Source organism: Lontra canadensis, unplaced genomic scaffold (assembly GCF_010015895.1).
Source record: "Lontra canadensis isolate GAN:19392208 unplaced genomic scaffold, GSC_riverotter_1.0 scaffold24, whole genome shotgun sequence".
Lineage (NCBI taxonomy): Eukaryota > Metazoa > Chordata > Mammalia > Carnivora > Mustelidae > Lontra > Lontra canadensis.
In genome coordinates, this window is record NW_022631018.1 from 14,799,621 (window position 1) to 14,814,411 (window position 14,791).

Consider the following 14,791-nt stretch of genomic DNA (forward strand, 5'->3'; position numbering starts at 1 on the left):
AAAAAAAAAATTTCACAAGTTTATTAATATTATCTGAATGTTGTATACCGAAGCTATTTTTTTCCCTTGAGATAAAAACATTTATTCATTTATTCCATGTTTGTGTATTTGGGGGAATGTTTTGACTGTTTTTGTGACCTATGTCACAATTATACTAGTATTGCTTTTTGCTATTTTCCCCCAACATTCTGAATTCTTTATTATTAAGTAAAATAATTCAAATAGCATAGATGATTTACACCCATAAATCATACAGCTTATGTAATGATGAGTGGGAAAGCACCCTTAATAGATTTGAAAACACAAGAATCATGAAACTAAAAGAAATAGTCTTTGAAATTCTTTCAGGAGCTCCATAACTTTGTTCAGCTTAGACATACACAGATAACTAACATGTTAATGATGCCAGTTCTCACTCTGAGTTCTCAACTGAATCCTGATTCCCTCAATAGACAAATTCGATATACTTTACAAATTGGTCCTTGCTTTATGTTTCATTTAATTCAACAAATGATACATAATATTATTGGTATACTGTATGGATGACTTTAACTTTCAAACCACAGTTGACCCTTGAACACCATGGGGGTTAAGGGTGACTCCCTGCTCAGTTGAAAGTCCACATGTAATTTTTGACTTCCTGCAGTCTGCTATGTCTGAAAGCCTTCGCGATGTCATGAACGGTCAGTTAACGCATACTTTGTATGGCCTGTGTCTTACATACCGTATTCTTAGAATGAAGTAAGTTAGAGAAAAGAAAATATAATTAAAAAATCATAAGGAACAGAAAATACATTTCTAGGACTGTACCGTATTTATCAAAAAAAAAATCCATTGTAAGTGGACCTGCGCAGTTCAAACACACGATCGAGGGTCTACTGTGTAGTCTTCTCATCTGGAGTGTATTCCCTCCCACACTCTGTGAGGCTGTGCTCTCCCCGTCCTTGTGCAGTTGTTTTCCTTTCAACTCTTAACACAGGTCTGTGTCTGGTATGGCAAAGAATATTGACCTGGGAGTCACACAGGCCTGGATTCGCATCCCAGCTTTGCATCTTACCATCTAATGACCTTTAACAACCAGTTTTGGGGGAGTGCTGCTCCCTTGCAGTGTTTGGGGGAGCATATGTGCTTATCACAGTGAATCAGGGAGGAGAAGCTGGTGACTGGCACCAGGTGGAGGCCATGCATGCTCAGTGTCCTGCAGCCTGTCGAGCAGCCCAACAGAGCCTTGCGTTCTTCATCTGCAAAATTTCACTTGTTAAAAGAAAAACAGTCACTTGAAGTAGTGAGCCCTGGGTGTTCTATGCAACTGATGAATCACTGAATTCTACCTCTGAAACTGTTAATACAGCATATGTTACCTAAATTGAATTTAAATAAATAATTAAAAAAAAACATATTTCTGGACAGGAATATTGAGGATTGGGATATGTAAAGTATTTAGCATAGTATCTGACACTATTCATTAAACTGATATCTTCTGGGAGGTGGTATAGTGCCTCTTACTAAGATCCCAAACTGATTACTCAACTTTTTATGCATTAATTTCCTTATTTGCAAAATGGAGATCATACAGTACCTATCTCATAGAGTTGTCATTAGGATTAAATAAATGAATAAGTGTAATAGCATTTGCTGTAAATAAAACTGCATTAAGAGTAAATGAAAATAAATATGTTATTGCTGTAAGTATTTGCTATGATTATTATTGTTTTTACCAGCTACCATGTGTCAAGCATCAGTAAATAGCATTTCTATTCTGTTTTTTCTTTTATGCATTAGCCTGCCTTGGAACCTGTCTTCCCTTACTAATTAATTATACTTTTCTGAGTAACTCTGTAGAACTGGGTATGTTTTACCAGTGATCGCATATCCAGCTTGGTGTACTATTCTTGATATTTTCACCAGCAAGTCCAGAAAAAAGATGTCTGTTTATAGTAAAGTGATGAACAGTATAATGTTTTAGAGTCTAACAAGACCCGGGGTTTGAATCCTGTGCCCATCACAGAGCCTCATCCCGGGGACTAAATGGTGTCCACGTGCCTTGCTGCTGTTGACGTTCACACTGATCACTGGACTAAAGCACCGTCCACCAGGTTTCTCTGCGGTAGAGTTACCGTCTTCCCCATTGTAATAAATAACTATCTCAGGGTGATGCTCTGACGCTATGCTGGTAGGTTTTTGTTTTTGTTTTTAACTTTTGCCCACTCATTTTAACTTCCATCAGTGGATCTTGTCTACAACCGTTACAACTGTGCTGTACGAATGGTATTTTCTAGTTCCCTCATTCTTTTTGCCTTTATTCTATTCAGTCTAACTAAAGGTTTGTCAATTTTATCTTTTCCAAGAATCAACTTCTACTTTCCTTGATTTTTCTCTACTTTATCTGTGCTCTGATCATTATTGTTTCCTTCCTTCTGCTGGCTTTAGCTTTAGTTTATTCTTTTCTTACTTCCTGAAGCTGTAAACTTGGGCTGTGGATTTGATATCTGTCTTCGTTGTCTTCTTTTTCGTCATTTTTTTTGTGAGAGAAGAGAGAGTGCGCGTGTGAGTCGGGGCTGAAGAGCAGAGGGGAGAGAAATAATCTTAAGCAGACTCCGCTCTCAGTGTGAGCCCAACAAAAGGCTCAGTCCCAATACCCTGAGATCATGACCTGAAATGAAGTCAAGAGTCGGTCACTTAACCAACTGACTGAATCACCTAGGCACCCAGAGATCTTTTTAAATATAAGTGTCTAAGGCTATAATTTCCCACTTAGCACTGCTTTTGATGTGTCCCACAAATTTTGGTGTATTAGATTTTCCTTTTCGTTCATCTCTCAGTATTTTCAAATTTAATTTCCCTTGTGATTTCTACTTTGATCCATTAAGACTCTATTTTCATTTCTATAAGTCTCTAAGTTTTCCAGTTTTCTTTCTGTTTCAGATTTCAAACTTCATCTCATTTCTGGTAGAGAAGATACTTAGTATTTATCTTTTAAAATCTATTAAGATTTAATTTGTGGCCTAACGTATGGTATATCCTGGGGAATTTGTCACATGCACTTGAAAAGAATGTGTAATCTGTTGTTGGGTAAAATGTTCTCTGTGTGTCTGTTAGATCTAGTTGGCTTATTGTGTTAAGTCCTCTGTTTCCTTATTCCTGTCTGGCTGTTCTATATCATTATTTTGAGTAGGTTATTGAAGTCTCCAACTATTAGTGTAGAACTATTTCTCATTTTAATTCTTATTTTTTCTTCATGTATTTTGATGTTTTTTTATTAGGTACATAAACATTTATAATTATTATTTGTTGCTGGATTGAGCCTTTTATTATAAATACATGATGTCATTTTGTTTGTATTTTGTAACTTTAAAAAAAATTTTCTTTTTTTTGGTCTGATAATAAAATAGCCACCCCTGCTCTCTTTTGGTTATGTTTGGCTGAAATATTCCATACTTTCAGTTTCAACATATTTGTGTCGCTGGCTCTCAAGTAAGCCTCGTGTAGACTATGCATGTTTTGATCATTTTGTTGTTAAATCCATTTGACCCTCTCGTCTCTTCCAATTAGAGTGATTAATCCATTTACGTTAAAGTAAACACTTATAAGGAGATAGTTCTGTCACTTTGCTATTTTTTTCAATATACTTCATACTTTCTTTGTCTCTTATCTGCATTACTGTCTTATGTTTAGTTTGTTTTTCTCTTTTTTTTTAGTGAAACATTTTAATTCCCTTCTCATTTCCTTCTCTATATATTCTATAGCTATTTTCTGTGTGGTTACCATGGGGATTACATTTAACATCCTAAAATTATAACACTCTAATTTGAATTTATACCACCTTAACTTCAGTAAGATACAGAAACTGCTTCTCTGCTGCTTTGCTACTCTACTCAACCCTTTTAAGTTATTGATTTTATAAATTATATCTTTATTCTTTTTGGTACAATTGTAAATGGGATTGTTTTCTTAATTTTACTTTTTTATTAGTGTATAGAAATCCAAGAGATTTCTGTATATTAATTTTGTATCTTGCAACTTCACTGAATTAATTTATCAGTTCTGATGGTTTTTTGGTGGAGTTTTTAGGGTTTTCTATATATAGTACCATGTCACTGCCAATAGTGACAGTTTTACTTCTTTCGTACCAATCTGGATGCCTTTTCTTGTTTTATGACTGCACCCAGACTTCCAGTACTATGTTGATTAAAAGTGGTGAGGGTCAGACATCCTTGACTTTTTCCTGATCTTAGATGAAAGGCTTTCAGTCTTTCACCATTTTTCATATATGGCCTTTATTATGTTGAGGTATGTTCCCTCTAAACCTATTTTGTTGAGAGTTTCTGTCATGAATGGATGTTGTATTTTGTGAAATGCTTTTTCTGCATTTGTTGATATGATCATGTAGTTTTTATCCTATCTCTTATAAATGTGATGTATCATACTAATTGATTTGTGAATATCGAACCACCCTTGCATCCCTGGAATAAATCTTACTTGGTCGTGGTGAATGATTTTTTTAATGTGTTGTTGAATTTGGTTTGCTGGTATTTTTGTTTTAATTTTATTTTGTTTAGTTCTTTTTTACCTTTTTTTTTTAAATTTCAGTGTTCCAGAATTCATTGTTTATGCATCACACCCAGTGCTCCATGCAATACGTGCCCTCCTTAATACCCACCACCAGGCTTACCCAACCTCCCACCCCCAATCCCCTCCAAAACCCTCAGTTTGTTTCTCAGAGTCCACAGTCTCTCATGGTTCTTCTCCCTCTCCAATTTCTCCCAACTCACTTCTCCTCTTCATCTCCCCATGTACTCCGTGTTATTCCTTATGCTCCACAAATAAGCAAAACCATATGATAATTCACTCTCTCTGCTTGACTTATTTCACTCAGCATAATCTCCTCCAGTCCCATCCATGTTGATACAAAAGTTGGGTATTCCTCCTTTCTGATGGAGGCATCATACTCCATAGTATATATGGACCATATTTTATTTTTTCGGTGTTCAAGATTCTTTGTTTATGCACCACACCCAGTGCTGCATGCAATACGTGCCCTCCTTAATACCCACCACCACGTTCACCCATCCCCCCGCCCCCCTCCCCTCCAAAACACTCAGTTTGTTTCCTGGAGTCCACAATCTCTCGTGCTTCGTCTCCGCCTCCGATTTCCCCCAATTCATTTTTCCTTTCCTTCTCCTAATGTCCTCCGTGTTATTCCTTATATTCCACAAGTAAGTGAAACCATATGATAATTGACTTTCTCTGCTTGACTTATTTCACTCAGCATAATCTCCAGTCCCGTCCATATTGATACAGAAGTTGGGTATTCATCCTTTCTGATGGAGGCGTAATATTCCATTGTATATATGGACCATATCTTCTTTATCTATTCGTCTGTTGAAGGGCATCTTGGCTCTTTTCCACAGTTCGGTAATTGTGGCCATTGCTGCTATGAACATTGGGGTACAGATGGCCCTTCTTTTCACTACATCTATATGTTTGGGGTAAATACCCAGTAGGGTTTGCTGATATTTTGTTAAGGATTTTTGCATCCATATTCTTCAGAGATACTGGTCTGTAATTTTTTTTTCTTTATCTGTCTTTATCTGTAATTTTTTTTTTGTCTTTATCTGCTTTTGTTATCAGGGTGATACTGGCCTTGTAGAATGAATTTGGAAGTTTTCCTTCCTCTTCTATTTTTTGGAATTGCTTAGAATAATAGGTATTAATTCTTCTTAAACGTTTGGTAGGAATCACCTGTGAAGTCACCTGTGAAATCCAGCCAAAGTCCCGGACTTCTGTTTGTTGGGAGTTTTCGATTACTGATTCAATTTCATTTCTAGTAATGATTCTCTGTTTTCTTCCAGATTCAGCTGGAAGATTGTGTTTCTAGGAATTTGTCCATTTGTTTTAGGTCGTCCAGTTTGTTGGCATATAATTTTTTATGCAGTTCTTTTATAATACTTTGTATTTCTGTGGTATTGATTGTATTTTTCCTCTTATTTCTGATTTTATTTCTTCAAAGCCTGATGAATCTAGATAAATATTTGTCATTTTTGTTGATATTTTCAGAGAACCAGCTTCTGGCCTATGGATGTGGTTGAGCCAGCTGGGGTGGGTGGGGGGAGGGGCAAAAGGAGAGAGAGAGAAGCAGACTCCCGCTGAACTGAGAGCCCAAAGCGGGGCTCAGTTCCAGAACCCTGGGATCATGACCTGAGCAGGTGTTTAACTGATTGAGTCACCCAGGTGTCCCGAGACTTGTTTCTAGCGGTTGGCCTGTATAATTATAAAATTCCCTCTCAGAAGAGCTTTTGCTATGTCCCCAAATTCTGGACCATGTGTTTTCATTTGTCTCCATGTATTTTTTAAGTTGCTGTTGGATTTCTTGGCTTGCCCAGTCATGGTTTAGTAGTATGTTGTTTAGCCTCTGCCTGTTTGTGTTGTTTACAGATTTTTTCCTGTGGTTGATTTCTAGTTTTATATCACTGTGGTCAGAAAAGATGCGTGATATGATTTGTCTTCTTATGTTTATTGAGAATTGTTTTGTGGCCTAACGTGATCTCCCCTGGAGAATGTTCCATGTGCACATGAATAGAATGTGTAGTCTGTTGCTTTTGGCTGAAATGTTCATATATGTCTGTTAGGTCCGTCTGGTCTATTGTGTCATTGAAAGGCACTGTTTCCTAGTTGATTTTCTATCTACATGATCTATCCATTGATGTAACTGGGGTGTTAAAGTCCCCTCCTATTGTATTACTCTCAATTTCTGCCGTTACATCTGTAATTGCTTTATGTAATTTACACTTAAAATTTCTGTGTTTTATAATTATGATGTCCTCTTGTTGGATTAATCCTTTTATCATTGTGTAATGCCCTTTTTGGTCTCTTGCTACAGACTGTTTTAAAGACTAGTTTGTCTGATACACGTATTCCTAACCTGACTTTTCACTTCCATTTGCGTGGTATATGTTTTTTCAGCCCCTTACTTTCAGTCTGTATGTGTCTTTAGGTCTGAAGTGTGTTTCTTACTGGCAGTGTATAGATGGGTCTTGCTCTTTATCCATTCACTTATGCTATGTCTTTTGCTTGGAGCTTTAATCCATTTGCATTTAAAGTAATTATCGATTGGTATATATGTATTACCATTTCTTAAATTTGGTTATTGGTTGTTTTTGTAGTTCTTCTCTGTTCCTTTCTTTTTCTCTTGATCTTGTTCCTTTTGGTTTGATGTTTTTCTTTAGTGTTATACTTGGATTCCTTGGTCTTTATGTTTGTGTATATCTTCTAGGTTTTTGATTTGTGGTTACCATTAGGTTTGTGTATAACATAACCTGTTTATAGCAGTGTATATTAAGTTGTTAGTTGAATTCAAACACATTTTAAAGGCACTAAATTTTTATCCCTCTTTCTTGTTTCATGTATGTGATACTATATTTTACCTCTGTTTATTTTGTGTATCCCTTGACGGTTATAATTTTTTTTAGATGTAATCGATTTTACTACTTTTATGTTTTAACCTCCATTCTGGCTTTCTAAGTGATTGATCTATTACTTTTATTATATGTTTGCTTGTAACTGTGAAATGTTTTTCCTTTCATAATTTTCTTACTCCTGATTATGGCCTTTTCTTTCCACTCAATTCGTTTTAACATTCCTTGTAATACTTGCTTAGTGGTGATGAACTCCTTTAACTTTTGTTTGGGAAACTCTTTGATTTCTCATTCTATTCTGAATGATAACCTTGCTGGGTAGAGTATTTTTGGTTGCAGATCTTTACCTCTGAACACTGAAGATACCATGCCACTTTCTTCTGGCCTACAGCGTTTCTGGTGAATAATCAGTTGATAACCTAATGGGGTTTCCCTTGTATATAACTGTTTTTCTGTTTCTTGCTGCTTTTAAAATTCTCTCTTTGTCATTACTTTTGACATTTTAATTACTATGTGTCCTGGTGTGGATCTCTTTGGGTTGATTTTGTTAGAGGTTATCTGTGCTTTAGAGGTCTGAATGTCTGTTTCCTTCCCCAGAATAGGGAACTTTTCAGCACTTATTTCTTCAAATAAGTTTTCTGCCCCCTTTTCTCCCTCTTCTCTTTCTGGGACCCCTATAATGTGAATGTTACTATGCGTGATGGAGTTGCTGAGTTCCCTTAGCCGGTTCTCATTTTTCATTATTATTTTTTCTCCTTACTGCTTGGCTTGTTGCTTTCCATTACCATGTTCCAGATTGCTGATCTATTCTGCATTTTCTAATCTGTTATTGATGCCCTCTACTGTATTTTTTTATTTCAGTTATTGAATTTTTCATCTCTGACTGGTTCTTATGTTTCCTCTCTGTTGAGGTTCTCACTGAGGTCCTCTGCTCTTCCCTCAAGTCAAGTGAATATCTTTATGACTACTTTGAATTCTGTATCGGGTGTATTGCTTATATCCATTTTATTTATCCCCTTTGTTGTGATTTTTGTCTTGTTCTTTCATTTGGAACATACTCCTCTGTCTCCTTATTTTGTCTAACTGTCTGTGTTTGTTTCTGTGTATTAGGGAGGTCAGCTACGACTCCTGGTTTTGAAAATAGTGGCCGTGTGTAACAGTGATCCTGGGGAGCTCTGTAGCACAATGCCCCTGGTCACTAGAACAAGGTGCTCCAGAGGTGTCTCCTGTGTGGGCTGTGCGTGCCCTACTATTGTGGCTGAACCGTATTTGCCTTCCATCCAGTCGGCTGCAGTGACCTGCTTTGCCTGTTGTAGGAGCTCCGGGCAGGATTTGGTCCCTGCGTGGTTGTGGTGCCTGCCAGAGGCCAGTGGGATCTCACCAGTGGGAGGGGTCAGCAGTGAGGGCAGGTGTCCCCACTTAGTCTCTCTGCACAGCTAGCTGAAAGCTCTGCTGCTCAAACTGTGGGCGTACTAGGGTGTGGAATGTCTCGCCCCTCTTTCTACGACAGGACTATCTTTGGAGTGGCTCTGGTCCCTGTTGGGGCTGCTTGTGGGGTGGGGTAGGGCAGGAGTCACTTTGGAGGGTTGAATGGGGTTGGTCTTCACAGGAGTGCCAAGGCTGGGCACCGTGGCTTGCAAGGTAGGTAGAGAGTGCTCGTGCTGGCTCCCCCAAGTGTCTAGCTATTTCGGCTGGGGGGAGAGGGAAGAGAAATGGTGCCCACAGCACTTTTGTTCTTGGAGAGGCGTCCTGAAGAGCCCTGCCCCTCCAGCACGTGTTCTGAGCTTAGTAACGAAATCGACACGTCTGCCCCAGCTGCTTTTCAAACTGCTGCGTCTGTGCACTGTCTCCATTGAGTTATTTATTAGGCTGGGTCTCGAAGGATGGGTGCACCTGCTGATTTTTAAAGTACCTAGAGTTCAGCTCCACTGACTTTAAAAGCTGCTAAAGTGAAACCCCATTGGTTTTCACCAAGCCAGATGCTCTCGGGATTCCTCTTCCCGGTGCAGGTACCCTGTGTCCCATCCCTCATTTCTCTGTCCTCGTGCTGGCCCTCCCGTTTGCCATGTCTTGCCAGGAGTTTGGTTCCCAACTGCATCTCCACCCCTATCCTCTTCGATGGCTTTCTCTCTACAGTTAACTATGGAAAATCTGTCCTAGCGGTCTGCAGGTGGTTTTCAGCTAGTTGCACAAACGTAGCTGTTGTCGAGTTATGTCCGTGGACCAGGTGAGCTCAGGATCCTCCTGCTCGGCCATCTTCCTGACCACCCCCCTGAAACGGACTTTTGACTAAAATGTACTTTTGACTAATGTCAAAATTACCCCTTGATCTATGGGCTACAGAATGGATGTTGTATTAGCGGTCGTGAAAACAACACTAATCTCTGTCCATTTCCATCAGAGCTTTTATGTTCTAGAGACGACTGCTTTACTGAAACCTTGTGAACCAACCTCTGCCAGCTTCAGAACTTTCTTCTGTGGCTCCCTCACCTCCCAGAGTTGAAGACAGTCAGGGCCTTGCTCTGGGTTAGGCTTTGGGTTAAGGGAATGTCGTGGCTGGTGGCTCTTCTGTCCAGATCACTGAAATGTCCTCCGTATGAGCTGTAAGGCTGTTTTGCTCTCTTATCATTCATGCATTCCCTGGAGTCACACTTGTTTTCTTCACGAACTTTCCCTTTGTGTTCACAGCTCGGCTCATGCTTGGTCCAAGAGGCCTAGCTTCCGTCCCATCTCAGCTTCAACACGCCTTCTCCACTCAGCTTAATCACATGTAGATTTTGATTTAAAGTGAGAGATTACACATCTTCTCTTGGACACTTAGAGACCATTATAGGGTTATTAGTTGGTTTAAATATTAGTTTCAGTATTGTGTGTCTCAAGGAATAGGGAGGCCGAGAGGGAGGGAGACTGGAGACTGGACAGTGAGGAAAGGATTCCGAAAACACACAACATGCATTGATTAACTTCGCTTTCTTACATGGTCATGGTTCGTGGCACTGCAAAATAATTATAATAATAACATCAAAGATTACTCATCAGAGATCACCATAAAAAAATCTAATTGTAATGAAAAAGTTTGAAATACTATCAGAATTTACCAAAAAGCGACACAGAGACACAAAGTGAGCAGCAAATGCTGTTGGAAAAATGGTGCGGATAGACTTGCTTGATTCCAAGGTTTGCCGCCTTCAGTTTGTAAAAAAATGCATTATCTGCAAAGTGCAGTGAAGCGAAGCAAAAAAAGAATGAGGTATACCTGCACATCATTTTTAACTCCCTTTGATTAGATCAGCTGAGTCCACCTAATCCCGCTCCTGTCCTCAGCCATACAGAGGGATTGGTTATAGTGTTTATGTCATCAGTATAAAAATAGAACTGCCCTTCTTACAATGTTACTGAGTCGTCTGACCTAGGTAGGCTAGGTTCCCAGTTGTGGCAGCTGACACCCTCTTTTCTTGGACATTTCTGGGGTCAGAATGGAGTGGTCAAATTGCTTTTCCGTTCTACCTCAGACTCTTACAGTGTGCCAGCCTGTTTCCTAATTCACATAGTGGAATCTATTTTCAGCTTTCCCATTCAACAAGAGAACCCGTGTTCTATTAATCTACATTGTTAGTCATTCAGGAATATGAACAGAGTACTGAGGATCACCACGCAGATGAGAAAAACCTAAAGACAGAATAAAAGCAAACGAAGAACAAAAGAATAGTTGATCCTAGTGAAAACAGGCAAAACAGAGAACTGAAGATACATTCACACATTCACAAACTCTAATTGGTACTTATAGAGAAGTAGGAAAAAATGTTATATTACAAAACAAAAAATAGGCTGAAAGAAATGAAGCACAAAAAAAGTAACTAAATTTAATGCATGATTGCTAAAATAAAACAATATAAGGAATTTAAGCAAATTTGGGGGACTATCTGAGAATGAAGAGCCAAAAATACAGCAGTGGAAAATACTAGAAGAATAGTTAGGACAGGAAGGCTTAATCCAGGGCACTAGGCATGTATAATAATTTAAGGGAGAAATGATCAGAACTGATCAAAGAAAATAAAATTTATCAGAGCTGAAGAAGTCTTCAGATTCGAAGTGTCTACTGGGCACTGAGCCAAAGAAAAGAAAACTGGGGCCCCTGGCTGGCTCAGTCTGTGGAGTGTTCGACTCTTGATCTCAGGGTTGTGAGTTTGAGCCCAACATTGGATGTAGAGATTACTTAAAAATAAAATCTGGAAAAAAAAGAGAGAGAGAGAGAGATGAAAAGAAAATGGAGCCTATATACCCTTTCATACCTTCAGGAAAGTTTTGAACTGTAAGGCTGAAAAAATCATCTTAAAAGCTTTCAGAAAGCAAGGAACAACTACCTCCAAATAAAGGAATGAAAATAAAATTGTGTTGTACTTATTTTAGGAAAATGTAGAAGGAAATCTAATAAGGATGGAGTCCATGAAGCAATAGAATTAACACTCTGTGTGAGTGATAAGAACTCTCAAGATGACATATGTAGAAATAGCCAGTCAGTCCCAGTAGATTGTTTGACTAAGGTTGAGTCTAATGGTAGAGTAAAGAAGGAGGAGGACAAAGGATATAGGACCTTCAAGGAAAAAAAATTGTTTTTGCTCAAGAAAGACCTAGTCCAAATGTGAAACAGCATGAAGTATGGAATGAAATATGGACTCGTCATGAGCAGTGGGTGTAGTGTCAGAAAGTTGGCCCAGACACGTGAAACATTGTCCCTGGAGGGGCTCAGGATTATTGATGAAGAGTGACCTTTCCATTTTCACTGATTAACCATGCTGTTTGATTTTACCCTAAATGATACTTACTTACTTTCATAATACTGCAAACACTACAGTGGTGGTCATTTTTCAGAATTAATCAATAGACAAAGCACATGGCTTAATTACAGTGATGGGATGGACTGAAAATGTCCTAAGCCCGGGGAGAATAAAAGACATGGTACAGTTGATGAACATTTCCAGCTGAAAACACGCGACTCTTCCGCAAGAAACGTGGTTCTGAGGCCCAGAGCCACAGAGGGGCACAGAGGCAGAGGCCGCAGGGGCCGCCGTGGGTCTGGAGATCAGAAACGCAAATACAGGGGATTTCTCAAACCTTGGCATCTAATGGAATCTCTGGTGCTGAACTTGTTTGAGATGCGTGATCCCTTTATCCTTTCTCATGTCTCCCTTTCAGAATGGGAGTGTCTGGCCTATGCCTGTCACACCTTTGTATTTTGGAAGCAGATCATCTCGTTTCCTGTTTTAAGAGAGCCACAGATATAGATGAGTTTTGCCCCAGGATGGACTAACCCTGCCATCTCACCCATAAATGACTTCACCATTGAGATGAGAGTCAAGACTTTAGAGCTAATGTTGTTTGAATGAGATTTTAGCCTGAAAGTTGGTCAAGACTTTTGGAGATGTTGGGATATTTGAATGTGTTTTGCCTGTGAGACAAAAGTGAATTTGGGGCAACAGGGATTGAACTGTACTGGGTTGAATACTGAACCCTGAAATAGTATTTCCACATCTTAATTCCTGGAAGCTGTTAATGTGACCTTGTTTGGAAAAGGGGTGTTTGCAGATAAATGAAGAATCTGGAAATAAGGAGGTGGTCCTCAGTTATCTGAATGGGTCCTACATCCAGTGACAATTGTCATTAAAGTAAGCAGAGGGAGGTTTGAGCCACATGGTGAGCAGAGACTGGAATCCTGGAGCTCCAAGACCAGCAGCTCCCAGAAGCTGGAAAAGCATCATGGAATGGATTCTTCCCCCAGAGCCTCCAAAGTGAACTTAGCTCCCCATCTTGATTTTGGACTTCCGGTCTCCAGCACTGTGAGAGGATACATTTTTGTTGGTTAAGCCACGACATTTGTGATAATTTGTCATAGCAGTCCCATGAAACGAGCATAGACAAGTACCCAGAGGTGCGAACTTTCCCAATTGGGGTTTAGTATGTGCCGAACCAGCTGGCCTGCGATCCCAGAAGTCTACCACACACCTGTCCCTCGGCCCAGCCCCACTCAGAGGGCGAGGCCCACAGTCACAGAACCCGTGATCTCTCTTGACCATTAGGCAGCACAGCAGCATCACTGTCAACCCCGCTTTTCTTAGAGAGGGTAAAGACACAGTCCATCCCGTCAGGCACTTAGGAATTCTGGCATAACAGTCAAAGGTCTGGTTACAGTTTCTTGCTGAGGGCTGAGCCCTGCTTCTCACACTATAGTGGTAGCCCTGGCCCCCGGATCACCATATCAGGTAGGAAGAAAGAAAGTTGTGGTGACATGGGGATGAATATCAGAGTCCTAACACCATCCCCTCCTACCCCCTGTTCCCCACGTCCTCCAGAGAAATGGAGGCCTCTGTCAAGCGGGGACCCCTCCCTCCAGCCTTCGTCATGTTCAAAGTGAGCACACTCGTGAAGGCATGGACTCCAGGAAGCGCTCTTCGTGTCTTTATCTTCTCCTATTTTAGAGAACATGTTCCAATTTCCATTCCCATTCTTTATCAGACTCTTTCCTGCCCTGTCCATTTGATGTGATACCTCTTCGCCTGTCGTTGGTTGCTATGGACTGTAAAGTACGTTTCTGGGTGTGATGACACGTAACTCGGAGTCCAGATTGGTATGGTATCTTCTGTGCTAGTCTTCTTTATAGTGTTTTGAATTTTTTTCTACCAGTGAGTATGCAAATCCCAGTCCTGAGTAAGTTTCTGTCCCTGTCCGTTCCCATGTATCGCCTTAGGGAATGCTGGTATGGCCCACTGCAGTGTATTTGCCAACCGTGTGGTCTCTATTTCACTCACTTCTCTAACCTTAATTATTTCCTTCTTCCTACTAACTTACAGTGTTCCTTTTTTGGTTCCTTAAGTGTAAATTTAGGTTGTTTATTTGAGATCTTTATTCTTAATGTAAAAAATTTTCCTCTTATGACTATAAACTTTTCTCTTTGAACTCCTTTTGCTGTGTTCTGTTCTGTAAATTTCAATATGTTGTGTTTCCATTTTATTTGTCTTAAGTTTTAAAATTTTTTCTTTTGATTTCTTCTTTGACGCATTACTTATTCTGCAGTATTTTAATTTCTATATATTTGTGAATTTTCCAGCTTTCTTCCTGTAATTCATTTTTCATTTCATACTGTATTAGTTGGAAAAGATACTTGATATGGATAAACCTTCTTAAGTTTGTTAAGAGTTGTGACCTAATATATTATTTGGGAGAATGTTCCATGTGTGCTTGAGAAAAATGTGTATTATCATGCTGTTCGATGGAGTGTTCTGTATCTGTTTGTTAGCTCCATTTGGCTAATGTGTAGTTCAAGTCCATTATTTCCTTACTGACTTTCTATCAGGATGATCTATCCATTGTTGAAAGGG

The 14,791-nt window shown here is 39.4% G+C and overlaps 1 protein-coding gene across 4 annotated transcripts in view; it reads left to right on the top strand.

Annotated features, from left to right (window-relative positions):
- Positions 1–14,791, top strand: part of AKT3 (AKT serine/threonine kinase 3) — a 295,963-nt gene that overhangs the window by 178,405 nt on the left and 102,767 nt on the right. The window lies entirely within an intron of this gene.